Here is a 16,355-nt window from a genome sequence, read left to right as displayed (position 1 = left end):
GTCTCGAACTCCTGACCTCAAGTGATCTGCCTGCCTGGGCCACCCAAAGTGCTGGGATTACAGACATGAGCTCCATGCCCGGCCTGTGAGCCACCACACCCAGCCCAATTTTTTATTAAACCTTTTTATAAAAAGCCACATTTGTGTGTAATTTTGTAACTGGAATAAAATATTTACTACAGAGTACTATTTCATTTTATCTTCTTCCTTTGAAAATATGGAGTTATGGCAAAAAGTATGATTTTTAAGGAATAAGAACCAAATCACTTTAAAGAAAGAATACTTTATTGTAATTTATTGAACCTTTAATATACAATATGGCAAATTTTCTGGGATTTAACTCTAGGACATGATTGCTGCTGGTATTTAGCAAAAGGCTCCGGTTCACACCTAGCACTAATAAAATGCTTTTCTGAATAAAAACATAACACCAAACAAAATGAATTCAAATATTTTCTTTAAAAAATTATTTTAAAGTTTGTTCTATTCAGCCTAACACAATAAAGGGAGACACCATGGTTTAACATAATTAGCTGATTTTATACATCGCATATCTTTAAGTCCACTTAATAACAAAGTAAGTATATTATTAAGTGATAGAGAACACTCAATATAGCGACTTTTACAGAACTAGGAAATCATTTTTTTTTTTTTTTGAGACAGAGTCTTGGAAATACATTTCTAAGACAGATTTTTACAGACACTCATCTTTCATACCCAACCACAGGGTCTAACTCTAAAGAGGACAAAACCAATTACTTTGCTCTCAAGAGCTCATGACTAATGATAGTGTGAATCTATGCTATCAAAACCTGTGTTTCTCATCTGTTATGAGTACTCAGGCGAGATTCAAATATTCTCAAGGAAAGAAACACAGTATGCACTGTGATCGCCTGCTCAGCAACAGCCAGCACTGCATCCCAAATGATCTCATCCCAGGAATTACATGAGGCCAGCTGTGTACACCGGCATTTCCCCCACTGTAGTACTGCAGAAGGTCTCAGTGTCACAAAGAATCCTTTTGTCTTCTTTAATATTTATGGTCACAGCTGTCTTCCCAAGTTGACCCCTACTGCCAGTTCTGAACAACAGAAAAAATATGAATCAGAATATTATTCAGCAAGTACTACATGAACTACTGAACAATCTGAGCTACTAGTTAATCATCGGTGGCTGTTTATTTGCCAGAATTATATGTAGAGTGCTTCTAAATGGAATACAAGATACTGATCAAAATATCTAGAGAAAAAGAAAAGGTTTTTTTGCAAAGTTAGTACAAAAGGAGTTAAGGCTCATCTGGCTGCGAAATGAACATTATTACTTATAAAGAGGATGAAAGTATTGGGTTTAGGGTAGTAAAATTAAAGCCCCTACCAAAGTGGGCCAGCCAAGAGTGGGTGTCATGTCAGTCTGGGACAGATGTGAACAGGCACAAAACAAAAGGAACAGTTATGAATCCATTCTGATACACTTTCAGAATTAACTACAGATGTCAGCTCTGAAATGTTCACTGTTGTTTACGACTATGCTGTCCAATAAACAGTCACTAGCCACATATGGCTATTTAAATTTAAATTAATTAAAATTAAATGAAGTAGGTGGGCACAGTGGCTCACACCTGTAATTCCAGCACTGTGGGAGGCCAAGGCGGGTGGATCACTTGAGGTCAGGAGTTCGAGAACAGCCTGGCCAATACGGTGAAACCCTGTCTCTACTAAAAATATGAAAATTAGCCAGGAGTGGTGGTGGGCACCTGTAATCCCAGCTACTCGGGAGGCTGAGGCAGGAGAATCGTTTGAACCCAGGAGGCGGAGGTTGTAGTGAGCCGGGATTGCGCCACTGCACTCCCGCCTGGGTGACAAGAACAAAACTCCATCTCAAAAAAAAAAAAAAAAAAAAAAAAAGTTGCATTAAGCGCATTCCAATAGTCACATGTTATCTGCCACTCCTGTATTGGACAGTACAAATAGAGAACATTTCCATCACCACAGAAAGTTCTATTGGGTAGTTCTATTGGGAAACTTTTACCAGTAGAGGGAAATCTTGAAAAAATGTATTCTGGTAACCCATATTTATCACTCCTTTCTGCTCAGTTCATGTCACAGACTCTAACACAAATGACCAAAATATGTTTGCCACTACAGTTCTCTACTAAAATGGATCACACAACCAATCAAAAGTGTTCTTGCTGTAGGAACTTAAAATATCAAATAATCAGAACAAGAGAAAACCACACATGGAAATACTGATTCCTTCTTTATCCAAACGACCTGCTGTTTCACTTATAAATCTATGTCCGAAATCAGGCCCATGGCATTTCTGACCACCACTTGTTACCTACTCCTATGAACTACTACATTAAAAAAAATATAGTAACTCATTTTTATTGGTAACAAGGCATAGTTCAATTTATTTAGTGACAAAGTCAATATAACTAGGCTAGGATCAATATAAACTGTGACCAAAAAATGCTGAGAAAATTCCAACTATAGAGGAATCGTCAAGAAAGCACAAGCTATGAGCAAACACGACTTTAAGACAGACTCATAGGTGAGTTAAAGACAACAAAATCTAATAGCATTATTGATTTTTCCCTGAAATATCAACGGTATATAAAGTCCAAAATCTGAGGAACATTTCACATTTGCTTTCCACTGTGTTCTGTCCAACCATGAGTCCTCCCAGGTACAATTTAAATATCATGTTACGAGGTGATAAAATTATTATCCTGATACATTTGCCTGGCTGACAAAATCACCTTGAAAAACAATACAGTCATGCGCTGGATAATGACATTTTGGTCAACTACAAATTGCATATACGATGGTGATGCCTTAAGATTATAATGGAGCTGAGAAATTCTTGTCACCTAGTGACTTCATAGCCATCGTAAAGTTATAGCCTAGTTACTTTATTTTTATTGTTTTGTTTTGTTTTTGTGACTGATTTTCGCTCTTGTTGCCCAGGCTGGAGTGCAATGGCACAATCTTGGCTCACCACAACCTCCGTCTCAAGCGATTCTCCTGCCTCAGCCTCCCAAGTAGCTGGGATTACAGGCATGCACCACCACGCCCGGCTAATTTTGTATTTTTAGTAGAGACAGGGTTTCTCCATGTTGATCAGGCTGGTCTCGAACTCCTGACTTCAGGCGATCCGCCTGCCTCGGCCTCCCAAAGTGCTGGGATTACAGGTGTGAGCCACTGCGCCTGGCAATTACTTTATTTTAAAAATAAATGTAGTATAGCCTATGTGCAGAGTGTTTATATATAAAGTCTACTGTAGTATACAGTAACGTTCTAGCCATTCACATCCACTCACCACTCACTCACTGACTCACGCAGAGCAACTTCCAGTCCTGCAAGCCTCACCCCTGTAAGTGCCCTATACAAGGGTGCTGTTTTTATCATTTATGATGTAGTTTTACTCTAACTTTTCTATGTCTAGATATACAGATACCATTGTGCTACAACTGCCTACAGTACTCAGTACAGAGGAGCAACAGGCTATACCACATAGCCTAGGTTTGTAGTAGGCTACACCATCTACGTTTGTGTAAGTACACTCTGTGATCTGTCAGAACACACATCCCAGTTGTTTAGTGACACATAACTGTGTAATGAATTTATTTCACCAGAATAAAAACAAGGAATTCAAAGATGTCAAATAATCAAATGAGAATATAGTTTTCACAAGCAGTGGGCAGATCACAGTTGATGATCAGTATACACACTACTAAACATAAAAATCAAGAGCCTCAGATATGATAGTATATAAATTATGTTTCAAAAAGCAACTGCTGCACACTCTTCTAGGCCACAAGAGTAATGACCTATATATAACAGCACAGTTCACTGTGGAGTGTGATCTTCATGCCCCTACAACTTCAGCTGGCAAAGTCTACTATAAACTTTCCCCCTAAACCAACTTTTGCTAGAGAGATACTGTCATTAAATAAGGAATTAGAATACTTACCAACAAGTCAGTAGCAGTCAAATATGGTTTGTCCTTTATCTGAATTTCCTCCTGACAATGTTTTCTTCCTTCTGTCACTACCTGCAAAACACCACCAACCCCTCATTCTCAAGAGTCATTTGTCAAGTCAGTACTTAAACAGGTGAACATGTATGAGACCAGACATCCCTGCAGCTAGAGCACCATGGCAGACAGGGCTTGAAAGGTAACAGTTTTATTTTGAGCAGGGGTCAAAGACAATGCAGCACTTCACAGCTACAATGTAACTAGATCCTGCCTCAGTTTACTAAGAAAATACAGTGGACCCTTGAAGGAAATGGGTCTGAACTGGGCAGGACCACTTAAGTGGCTTCTCTTCTGCCCCTGCCACCCTTTAGACAGCAAGACTAATCCTCCTCTCTCTCCTCCTCCTTAGCCTACTTGACATGAACATGAGGAAGACGAAGGCCTTTATGGTGATCCACTTCCACCTAATGAAGAGTAAATGTATTTTCTCTTCCTTATGGTTTTCTTAATAACATTTTCTTTTCTCTAGCTTACTTTATTATAAGAATACAGTATATCCACTTTGGGAGGCCGAGACGGGTGGATCACGAGGTCAGGAAGATCGAGACCATCCTGGCTAACATGGTGAAACCCCGTCTCTACTAAAAAATACAAAAAACTAGCCGGGCGAGGTGGCGGGCGCCTGTAGTCCCAGCTACTTGGGAGGCTGAGGCAGGAGAATGGCGTAAACCTGGGAGGCGGAGCCTGCAGTGAGCTGAGATCTGGCCACTGTACTCCAGCCTGGGCGACAGAGCGAGACTCCGTCTCAAAAAAAAAAAAAAAGAATACAGTATATCATACATATAACATACAAAATATGTGTTTAATCAACTGTTATTAGTAGGGCTTCTGGTCAATATTAAGCTGTTAGTCGTAAAGTTTTTGGGGAGTCAAAAATTATCTGCAGATTTTTGACTGTATCGGGGCTGGTACCCCTAATCAGGTTGTTCAAGGCTCAACGATAATCAGATATTAATAGCATCCTAATTAGCAATACTAAGGAAGAGCAGCTCTTACCACACCAGAAACTGGCATGCTTTTTCTTAGAAGCCAGGATACCTTTCACTCTGTGTTCTACAAGGAACAACCTGACTGGTCAATCTCTCGTCATTAAGAGCATACAATTTCTTTCCTTACAGTATTTCCAAGAGGAAAATGTAAATTCATGTCAGAGTTGGAATAAAAAGTCATTTGATTTCTACACCTCATCCCTACCACTGGAAGAGAATAGTTATTCATTGATTTTACTAATTCTGCCTAAATATAGATATTACTGTACCAGATCTTATAACAAAGTACCCTGTTTTAAAAAAGAGGTTCAACTCAGGCTGGGCATGGTGGCTCACGCCTGTAATCCCAGCACTTCGGGAGGCCAAGGTGGGCAGATCAGCTGAGTTTAGGAGTTCGAGGCCAGCCTGGCCAACATGGTGAAACCCTGTCTCTACTAAAAATACAAAAAATTAGCCAGGCATGGTGGTGGGCACCTGTGAGCCCAGCTACTCGGGAGGCTGAGGCAGGAGAATCACTTGAACCTGGGAGGTGGAGACTGCAGTGAGCTGAGATTGCGCCACTACACTCCAGCCTGGGTGACAGAGTGAGACTCCGTCTAAAAAAAAAGGTTCAACTCAATTTTTCTCTTTGGTACAGTTCTTTTTTCTTCTTGGGTTTTCTCTGATAGCTTTATTACAAATGCTAAGACATGATACTAGTTTCTGGAATTTTAGTAGAGAGCTTAAACAAGAAGGTAAATTTTAAATCCCTGGCTATGGTTTTTATGTATATCAATTAGAAAAACATTACCCTCTTTCAAAATTATTGTAAAACATTGACTCCTTCAAGGGCCAATTCTTCCTTCTTCACCAGAATGTGAAATAGATCTGTCATGAACTTCTTGGTAATTTCCAACATATTAATATTGAGGCAGAAAGCAACACAATCTTTAAAAAGAGACAATAACTGACCAGGCTAAGTGGTTCACGCCTGTAATCCCAGCACTTTAGAAGGCCGAGGCAGGTGGATCACTTGAGGTCAGAAGTTCGAGACCAGCCTGGCCAACAAGGCAAAACCAGGTCTCTACCAAAAATACAAAAATTAGCTGGGCATGGTAGCACACGCCTGTACTCCCAGCTACTACTCGGGAGGCTGAGGCAAGATAATCGCTTGAATCCGAGTGGCGGAGATTGTAGTGATCTCAGATAGTGCTGCTGCACTCCAGCCTGGGCGATGAAGTGAGACTCTGAAAAAAAAAACGACAATGACTAATTATGTTGACAAATCAATTAAGCAGATGTAATAGTTTCATAACAATACTTAGAGAAATAATGTTTGAGACCAAGCGTCCATGTCTTACTATAGAACTGAGTGAGACAGAGATTGTGGGAAACAATTGCTTTCAGCAGGGAACAAGGACAACGTAGCACTTCACAGCTATGTTGTAACAATGAATCCAACCTGCCAGCTGGAGAAAACTCATGTGCACAAGAGTACTTGTATTTAATTTCTAGTAAATCTCATGGATTTGATCCTTAATTCCTTGGTTCAACATTTTTATCTGCTTCATCCAAAACAACCTGATCCTTTTGAAAAGTTAGAAGAAAATGTTTCACTTAAGTGTGAGTTGGACCTTGTGATTTCCTTCCTAATAGTACAGTGTGGAAGGAGGGTGGAAGAGTAACTTTCCAGCACAGAACCCTTTCCAGTGCTACCTCAGCCATGTAATTAAGGTCAACAGCAACCATCATAACTCTCAATCTGATGTGACGAGAATCACACATTAGGCCGGGTGCGGTGGCTCACGCCTGTAATCCCAACGCTTTGGGAGGCCAGGCAGGCGGGTCACCTGAGGTCGGGAGTTCGAGACCAGCCTGACCAACACGGAGAAACCCCACACTAAAATTACAAAATTAGCCAGGCATGGTGGCACATGCCTGTAATCCCAGCTACTCAGGAGGCTGAGGCAGGAGAATTGCTTGAACCCACGAGGTGGAGGTTGCAGTGAGCCAAGATTGCACCATTGCACTCCAGCCTGGGCAACAAGAGCGAAACTCCATCTCAAAAAAAAAAAAAAAAAAGACAGAGAGAGAGAATCACACTTTACATCTGTGGTTCTCTTTCCCAAAGCCCCAAATTCAAGTCTAATCCAGAGGAAAACATCAGTCAATTCTAACAGAAAGATATCCTACAAAATACCTGAATACTACTCCTCCAAACCGTCAAGGTCACCAAAAATAGGAAAAATCTGAGAAACTGTCGCAGCCTAGAGGGGTCTAAAGAGACATGACAGCAAAATGGAATGTGGTATCCTGGATAAGATTCTGGAACAGAAAAAGTACTTTACATAAAAACTAAGAAAACATGAATAAATTGTGGACTTTAGTTCATAATAACCCATCAATGTTGGTTCATTAATTGTATCATACTGGTTGGGTGCAGTGGCTCACGCCTGTAATCCCAGCACTTTGGGAGGCCAAGGCAGGTAGATCACAAGGTCAGGAGTTCAAGAGCAGCCTGGCCAATATGGCGAAACCCTGTCTCTACTTAAAATACAAAAACTAGTTGGCCATGGTGGCACACATCTGTAGTCCCAGCTTCTCGGGAGGCTAAGGCAGGAGAATCGCTTGAACCCAGGAGGCGGAGGTTGCAGTGAGCCGAGATTGTGCCACTGCACTCCAGCCTGGGCAACAGAGAATGCCTCCATCTCAAAAAAAAAAAAAAAAAAAAAAAAAAAAAAAAAAAAAATTGTAGCATACTAACCATAATATAATTACACCACAAATTTACCATACTAATGTAAAATGTTAATAACATATAATAGCATCCAAGGTATATGGGAACTCTTTGTACTATCTTCTCTGTAAACCTGTAACTTTTTTCTGGAAACCTAAAGCCATTTAAAAAATAAAATAAACTCTATTTTTCAAAAGTCTTAGTATCATTTCTAGATATTCATGTGTAGCAATTTGCTTCATTAGGTTATTTTCCCTCCCATACCCTAAACATCACTAGCTAAAAAAATGTCCTAGGAAAAATCAAAATAGACATTTTCTGCATTATTCTTCTGTGTTTAAGATGTATAAATAGTGAATAAGCTCTGCATTTACATCTCCAGGGCAAGTTGTTCTGATATGTATTCACTATTCACTGGTTATCATTCACTTTAAAGATAATTATCTTTCCAATAGGAAACCATGACTTATATAGCCATGATCTTAATGAAGCCTATCGCTTTGTTAAAACAAGCTTTACTTCATAGCTAATATAGCAGTGAGCTTTGAAAACAGATAGCATGCACATATCACAAATGACAAAGATTCCCAACTCATAACACATCACTGCGGTTTTCATGTTGCACACTGCATTTAAACTTGACAATAGTGAACAGAAAAGGCATGGATCCTAGTCTACCCAGAAAGCAAGCTTCAGTTTGTCAATTGGTTGAGATACAGACCTACAAAACATACCTGCAACCCTAGTTTCTGTTTAATTTGAAACAAAAACTCCCTCTATGCAAGTCCAATAGTTAACAAGAAGGTTCTGAATGGATGACTTTATACTAAGTCTTAAGTATAAAGTTTTATATTTTTATAAAACCAAAAGTATCTGGGAAGTCGGGTCTCCCTGAGGGCAGACCTTAACCAGTGACTAGGCAGAGACGTACACACCAGCTTGCTGGTTCTCTGGTAAGGACAACTCCAAGGATTGACTATGCACCCTGACTTAGAGTTCAACAGGATTGAGTTACCTCGAGGGGAACAGGCTTAAAGCAGCTTGCTCTGTGGCCTTCCTTCCCTTTCTATTCTATTTCCCTATTTCCCTGCGATTTTTTCCTGGAAACTTTCTAATTATTTGCACAGGAATTCCTGTCTTAGGGTTTACTTCTGGGACCCTAAGACACATGATATAATAAGTATTTTTTAAACGGATGACTCTTATCTTTAAAAGCAGTGTAACTTACTACTTTTTTGACATATTCTGATGTAAAAGATAAAGTCACTTTGCCACTGCTGAATGTAAACAGAGAAAACTGATTTGGAAAATTTTTAAAATTCAAATTTAAATATGAAAGATATTCATCCTTTACCCCGTGATACGTGCTACAGATTATTTTCTCCCAATCCAGTGTTTTTTCAGTTGTCTTCTGACTTTATGATGTATTTGTCATGCCATTTGTTTTATGTGGTCAAATTTATCAACTTTTTATTTTATTGCTTATGGGTTTTTGAGTCATAGTTAGAAAGCCTTTTTCTTTCAGTACTTGTATTGTTTCATTTTTCACATTTAGATCCCTGATCCATTTAGACTTTATTTTTGTTATGCTATGAGGTGTAGATCTAATTTTATCTTTTTCCAAATGGCCAACCAGTTGGCCCAGCTCTGTGTATCACAAAGCCCAACTCTGCTCCAATGATATGTGATACCACCTTTAACTTTCCATGTGCACTTGGGGTTACTTCTGGATTTTCTATTCTATTCTACTTGTCTTTTTCTATTATTCACACACTAGTTCCACGTCTTAATTACAGAGACTTTGTAACCTCTATAGTCATAACACCTCTATGACTGCCTTCATAACCTGTATAATACAGTTTTAATTACAGAAACTAAAGACAAAAATAACTGTAAACCAATATTGAACTCTGGCTAGTTGATCTGTTTTTCACAGTGGTACGGGTTAGCGATTTTGAATCAACTTTTTGTACACGATTGAGCAAAGAAGTGAATATCTTGTGGATAAGGACAACCAGCTTTCTCACTCTCAGAAAACAGTAACAATTACAGAAAGGGCAGATCTGATTGAACCCTGAGATGATGCACTGGAACTGAGGTAACAGTATGAACTCAGCTGTTTTTTTAAACATACATGTAGATAGATATAAAACAGATATAGATGTACCTGGATTGATGCGTGTATGGATGTGTGTGGGGAGAGTGCGTGTACATATATATGTATACATATGTACATACACACACATATACACATAACGTGTGTGTGCATATATATGTATATACACACATATAAATATACACATAAAGTTTCCTAGCGTTTGTCTGCTAAGACAGTCTAGAAGTAATGGCATCCTAGTAGCAACGAACACAACCTACAACCCAGATACGGCTATAAAATAACATTCTCCAAAAAAAGGAATCAGGATTCTTTGGAGAAACGTCTGATTCCAAGGCAGGAGCTAAGTACAAGATGAGCCTGGAACATCCTGTGCCCTTAAACAGGGAATGACGGGGACATGTTAAAAGGACACGGGAACCAGAAGTAAACAAATGAATAAACGGAGGAGAAAGGAAAGTGCTTCCTTACTTTAAAAAAATAGAAACAAAAAAACATTCTGTAGCTCGTGCCCTGTAGGGGCGGGGGAAAGACAGAGGCCTGGCTGCAGAACGACGCCCTCTGGAAGGGGGACTGGAAGCCGAATCCCCTGAGAAGCGGATGCCGTCCTGTCCTCCCGCTCGAGCCTCGTTCTCCCTTCACCCCTCCCCCGCCCCCACGCACCGATCGACCGCCGCTTTATGCCCCGTCACCTTGGCAACAGCAGCGGGCTCAGGCAGTGCCGCCACCAGTTTCTTGCAGCCGCGAGCAACACTGACGGTGCAGAGGCTGCCGCCATGTCCCCGGGGCCCGGTCGCTTGTTCAAGTGCGGCTGCGTCTCCGCTGTCGTCCACATCGCCTCCGTTCTGTGTGAAAGCCTCTTGTCCTCCTCTGGCCACCGTCCAGGTCTGAACCAAGAAATGAGCCAATCCCAGCGAGGCATTCGGGTGGGGGCGTCACCGTTGAAACCACTCGGCTACAATCTGCCAATCGGACTCGTGCCCGCGGGGTGTGGTCCCGGCCCCCGGGGCCCTGGGGGTTTGCATCTACTCCCGGGCGGTGTTAGGGGCTGGGAGGATCTGCTCTGTCCCCAGCCTCCTCAGGCCCTGGATGTCCCTATCGCTGTTTCCGCGCATGAACTGCAAGGGCCCACCCTCTCGCAGGCTCCAGGACAAGAAACTCTCTTCTTGACCTTCGATCTTTAGAGCACTGAGGTGAAAAAAGGGGCGGGAGACTGTCGTAGGTTACAAAGGAGTGGAGAATAAAACAATGCAAAATTGTATAACATTTTCGAAATGTTAAAAAAAAAAAAAAAGCATGAAGAAATCCTCTTAACCGTCTCAAAACTGAAATCACTGAATATCTTAAAAATGAACAAAAAAAAAAAAAAAAAAAGAGAAAGCGCTGCATATTAGTAGTACCTGTGGGATATACCAATGCAGTGCTTTTAAAAATTCAAAATAAAAGTAAATTAAATAATTTAGAAAAAAATAGCAAGGTAAACCTAAGAGAAGCAGAAAGAAGGAATTCGTAAGAATAAAAGAAGAAAATAAAAAGTAGAAATGGGAATGGGAATACTAATAAGCAAGAGATTTGAAAAAGGCAACAATAGGGTGGTTGGCTCAAGAAAGAAAGAGGAGCATCTCAAAATACAAAATGATAAAGGAGAAATAACCATAGATACAGGAAAACTTAAAAGAATTGCATGATCAGTCAGTTCTGTGTAATAAATTTGAAAACTTGAATGAAATGGACAAAATTCCAAGAAAATATAATTTACCAAAACATTCTAGAGATAGAAATTCTAAGTAGACCAATTACCATGGAAGAAATAGATGTTGGCCGGGCGCGGTGGCTCATGCCTGTAATCCCAGCATTTTGAGAGGCGGAGGTGGGCAGATCACCCGAGGTCAGGAGTTCGAAACCAGCCTGACCAACATGGAGAAACCCTGCCTCTACTAAAAATACAAAATTAGCCGAGCGTCGTGGCACATGCCTGTAATCCTAGCTACTCGGGAGGCTGAGTCAGGAGAATCGGTTGAACCCGGGAGACGGAGGTTGCTGTGAGCCGAGATTGTGCCATTGCACTCCAGCCTGGGCAACAAGAGCGAAACTCGGTCTCAAAAAACAAGAAAAAAAAAAAAAAAAAAAAATAGATGTTGTTAGAGAACTGCGTATCTCCATAGCTAAATCCACAGAAGCACCAGGCCCAAATTATTTCATAGGATAATTCTACTGTGAAAATTTAAGGAACAGAGAGTTGGTTGCTGTTGGTTGCTGTTGATTCTGCCTTAAGCACAGAAAAAAAAAAAAAAGGAAGCATTTCAAATTCTATTTATGAAGTGAGCGTAACACTTATACCAAAATCTCATAAAACACCCATCTAGCATATACATATACACTGACCATAGAAATTCTTACTCATGGCTGAGCGTGGTGGCTAACGCCTGTAATGCTAGCACTTTGGGAGGCCAAGGCGGACAGATCACCTGAGGTCAGGAGTTCAGGACTATCTTGGCCAACATGGTGAAACCCTGTCTCTACTAAAAATACAAAAATTAGCCAGGCATGGTGGTGTGTGCCTGTAATCTCAGCTACCCGGGAGGCTGAAGCAGGAGAATTGCTGGAACCCGGGAGGTGGAGGATGCAGTGAGCCAAGATCACACCACTGCACTCCAGCCTGGGAGACAGAGCAAGACTCCATATCTAAAAAATAAAAATAAAAAAAATTCGTACTCATGAATATTACTGGAAAAATCCTAAATCAAATAAAAATTATAATAAAGTATTTCTATTTTACTAGAAATAGCCGGGTACAGTGGCTTGTGCCTGTAGTCCCAGCTACTTGCGAGGCTGAAATGGGAGGATCCCTTGAGCCCAGGAGTTTGAGGCCAGCCTGGGCAATGTAGTGAGACCTCCTGTCTCTAAATATCATTATAAAGAAAAAGAAAAATTTGTCATTTCCAAAATGCAAAAAAGGTGTTTGTTAAAATTCAACATACATTCTTGATTTTTAAAAAAAACTTTTAAAATTCAGCAAATGATGTTGACACAACTAGGTAGCCGTCTAGAAAAAGTAAAGTTGGATCCCAACTCAAACTCATACCTCACATCAAAATAAATTCCAGATAAAGAGTAAATGGAAAAAACGAAGTATAAGTGTACTTCATTAAATCCTGATACATTCTGTAGCACAGGAAATTTTATAAAGCAATACCCAAAACCTTTTTCTCCCCTATAGTTTCAATTATATATCTTTTAAAAAAAAGTTAGTGATGTCCTAGAGTTTTCCTCTATCCTTCATACTTCTTACTCCGACAGAGATGGAGTCTTCCTCTGTTGCCCAGGCTGGAGTGCAGTGGCTCGATCTCGGCTCACTACAACCTCCGCCTCCCGGGTTCACGCCATTCTCCTGCCTCGGCCTCCTGAGTAGCTGGGACTATAGGTGCCCGCCACCATGCCCAGCTAATTTTTTGTATTTTTAGTAGAGACAGGGTTTCATCGTGTTAGCCAGGATGGTCTCAATCTCCTGACCTCATGATCCACCCGCCTCGGCCTCCCAAAGTGCTGGGATTACAGGTGTGAGCCACCGCGCCCAGCCTCTTCATACTTCTTAGGTGGGACCCCTTGTAACAAAAGAAGATTAACCATAGAAAAACAAACAGAAGTTTATTAACATAACGTGTGTTAAATAAAATTTATAGGAGGTGACTGATTTAAATTGAGCTTCTTCGCTATGCCCAATAGACCAAACCAAAATGAAATCACACTCAAGTTCCATGCTACCAAGCTGAAACTAAGTTGTTTATCTGACTTTTTGAGAAATCAAGAGAGAAAAAGGGGGTAGGGGAGAGGCAGGAGGGAGGGAGGGGGAGAGAGAGAGGGAGGGGGGGGGGGAGAGAGGGAGGGGGGGGGGGGGAGAGAGAGAGAGAGAGAGAGAGAGAGAGAGAGAAATAGCCAAATTCCCAAACAGGCCAGTTTTAGCTACCATGATAAAAAAAAAAGTCTCTTCTGCTTTAACCTTTAACTTTGAAATGATCAATCCATTTTTTTGTTCTCTGTTTCTGCTTTCCTTAGAAACAGAGGAAAACCAACATTTCTTCCTATAAAACCAGCTCCTTCTGCTCAGTTCATCAGAACATCCATTCTATTTTATAGATTGAAATGTTGCCTGATTCTGGAATTGCAAATAAAAGCTAATTAAGATCTTTAAATTTGTTGTAATTTTGTCTTATGACATATGTATCCTAGTCTATATGTGGGAGATATCCAGGGAAAAATGAGTAACTCTCAAAGAGAGTTACTTGGTTTGGTGCTGTCCTTGCAATAGTGATTGAGTTCTCATGAAATCTGGTTGTTTAAAAGTGTGTGGCACCTCCCTCCTTGCTTAGAATTCAAGCTTAAATACCATCTTCAGCTGAAATAAAAAAAGAATGGTGTCGGGGAGGCCAGTTATAGAGAGGTGATCAGGAAAAGTATGGCAAACAAGAGTAAGGTCTGTTATGCAGATTTAAGTTGATACCTTTTCCATCAATGAGAAGTTTTGTTTTTTAATGATTTAATTATCCTTGTCTTCCTGGTTCAGGAAGGAAGACACCCTTACAAATGGAGATTGTTCTTTGTAAGTGTGAATTGCCCTTCCAAGAGGTGATACAGTTTGGATCTTTGTCCCCTCCAGTCTCATATTGAGATGTAATCGCCAGTATTACAGGTGTGGCCTGGTGGGAGGTGTTTGGGTCAATCATAGGGGCAGATCTCTCATGAATGGCCTGGTGCTGTCCTTGCAAAAGTGAGTGAATTCTCGTGAGGTCTGGTTTTTCAAAAGTGTGTGGCACCGACCGGGTGTGGTGACTCACGCCTGTAATCCCAGCACTTTGGGAGGTCGAGGCAGATGGATCACCTGAGGTCAGGAGTTCAAGACCAGCCTAACTAACATGGAGAAACCCTGTCTCTTCTAAAAATGCAAAATTTGCCAAGTGTGATGGTGCATGCCTGTAATCCCAGCTACTCGGGAGGCCGAGGCAGAAGAATCGCTTGAACCCAGTAGGCGGAGGTTGCAGTGAGCCGAGATTGTGTCCATTGCACTCCAGCCTGGGCAACAAGAGCGAAACTCTGTCTCTTAAACAAAACAAAACAAAAAAATGTGTGGCACCTCCTTCCTCTTTTTCTTGCTCCCTCTCTAGGTGACACTGCCTGCTCTCCCTTTGCCTTCTACCATTATTCTAAGCTTCTGAAGCCCTTAGCAGAAGCAGATGCCAGCACTATGCTTCCTGTAAAGTCTGCAGAACTCTGAGCTGATTAAACCTCTTTTCTTTATGAATTACTCAGTCCCAGGTATTCCTTTATAGCAACACAAGAATGGCATAACACAAGAGGGTAAATTTTACTCTTGTTTTCAGAGCTTGTCTTGTGTCTGTTGTTTCTCAAAATGATCAGCTCAAAGTAATCCTTATGCCAATGAGGCACATTTTGGGGTGACATATTCTGCTTTCCTACAATATGCCAACAGAGGAGAGAAAGTGGAATCATATAAAATGCTGAATTAAAACCAGAGAAGGCAGAAAAAGAATGAAAGACCAAAAAAAAAAAAAAAAAAAAGAATATAAGCAACAAATTAAAAAGTTATAGATATGGTGGATATTAACTATATTATCATTTTAAATCTAAATTGTTTAAATACACAATTAAAAGAACAAGACTATTAGAATGGATTAAAGAAAACCCACAAGATCCAACTATATGTTGTCTACAAGAAACCCACTTTAAATATAAAGACATATAGAATAAAAGTAAAGAACTAGACAAAGATAAGCCATGTTGACATTAATCAAAAGAAGGCTGAAGTAGCTATATTAATTTTAGATAAAGCAAACTTCAAGGCCGGGCGCGGTGGCTCAAGCCTGTAATCCCAGCACTTTGGGAGGCCGAGGCGGGTGGATCACGAGGTCAGGAGATCGAGACTATCCTGGCTAACATGGTGAAACCCCGTCTCTACTAAAAAAAATACAAAAAACTAGCCGGGCGTGGTGGCGGGCGCCTGTAGTCTCAGCTACTTGGGAGGCTGAGGCGGGAGAATGGCGTGAACCCGGGAGGCGGAGCTTGCAGTGAGCCGAGATCACGCCACTGCACTCCAGCCTGGGAGACACAGCGAGACTCCATCTCAAAAAAAAAAAAAAAAAAAAAAAAAAAAAAAAAAAAAAAAAAGCAAACTTCAGAGCAAGTAAAATTATCAGCCATAAAGAGGAGTATTATGTAATGATAAAGGGCTCAATTCTTCACAAAGGCATAACAATCCTTAATGTGTATGTACCTAACATGAGAGTAGTTTTTTTTATTTTCTCCCTTTTCCCACCATTCATCCTCAAGTAGGCCATGGTGTCTGTTCCCCTTTGTGTCCATGCGTTTTCATTGTTTAGCTCCCATTTATAAGTGACAATATGTGGTATTTGGTTTTCTGTTCCTGTGTTAGTTTGCTCAGGATATGTCCTTCAGCTCCATCCATGTTGCTGCAAAGGAC

The 16,355-nt window shown here is 40.7% G+C and overlaps 1 long non-coding RNA gene and 2 other non-coding genes across 4 annotated transcripts; all 3 read right to left on the bottom strand.

Moving 5' to 3' along the window:
- Positions 1 to 267: 267 nt before the first annotated feature.
- On the bottom strand, positions 268 to 10,741 carry LOC126948422 (uncharacterized). 2 transcript variants are annotated; one of them, XR_007723445.1, is made up of 4 exons: positions 10,523 to 10,741; positions 5,818 to 6,253; positions 3,973 to 4,053; positions 268 to 1,081 (listed from the first exon to the last, which is right to left on the bottom strand). It is a non-coding gene; the product is annotated as an uncharacterized LOC126948422 (long non-coding RNA). The 2 variants fall into 2 exon arrangements; XR_007723444.1 differs by having other exon boundaries at positions 10,552 to 10,740.
- Positions 4,121 to 4,251, bottom strand: LOC126949498 (small nucleolar RNA SNORA63). The gene has a single exon (XR_007723777.1). It is a non-coding gene; the product is annotated as a small nucleolar RNA SNORA63 (small nucleolar RNA).
- LOC126949566 (small nucleolar RNA SNORA81) lies at positions 5,575 to 5,763 on the bottom strand. Its single transcript, XR_007723841.1, has one exon. It is a non-coding gene; the product is annotated as a small nucleolar RNA SNORA81 (small nucleolar RNA).
- Positions 10,742 to 16,355: the final 5,614 nt, after the last annotated feature.

This window comes from Macaca thibetana, chromosome 2 (genome assembly GCF_024542745.1).
Source record: "Macaca thibetana thibetana isolate TM-01 chromosome 2, ASM2454274v1, whole genome shotgun sequence".
Classification (NCBI taxonomy): Eukaryota; Metazoa; Chordata; class Mammalia; order Primates; family Cercopithecidae; genus Macaca; species Macaca thibetana.
This window is presented reverse-complemented; position numbering and strand designations above follow the sequence as displayed.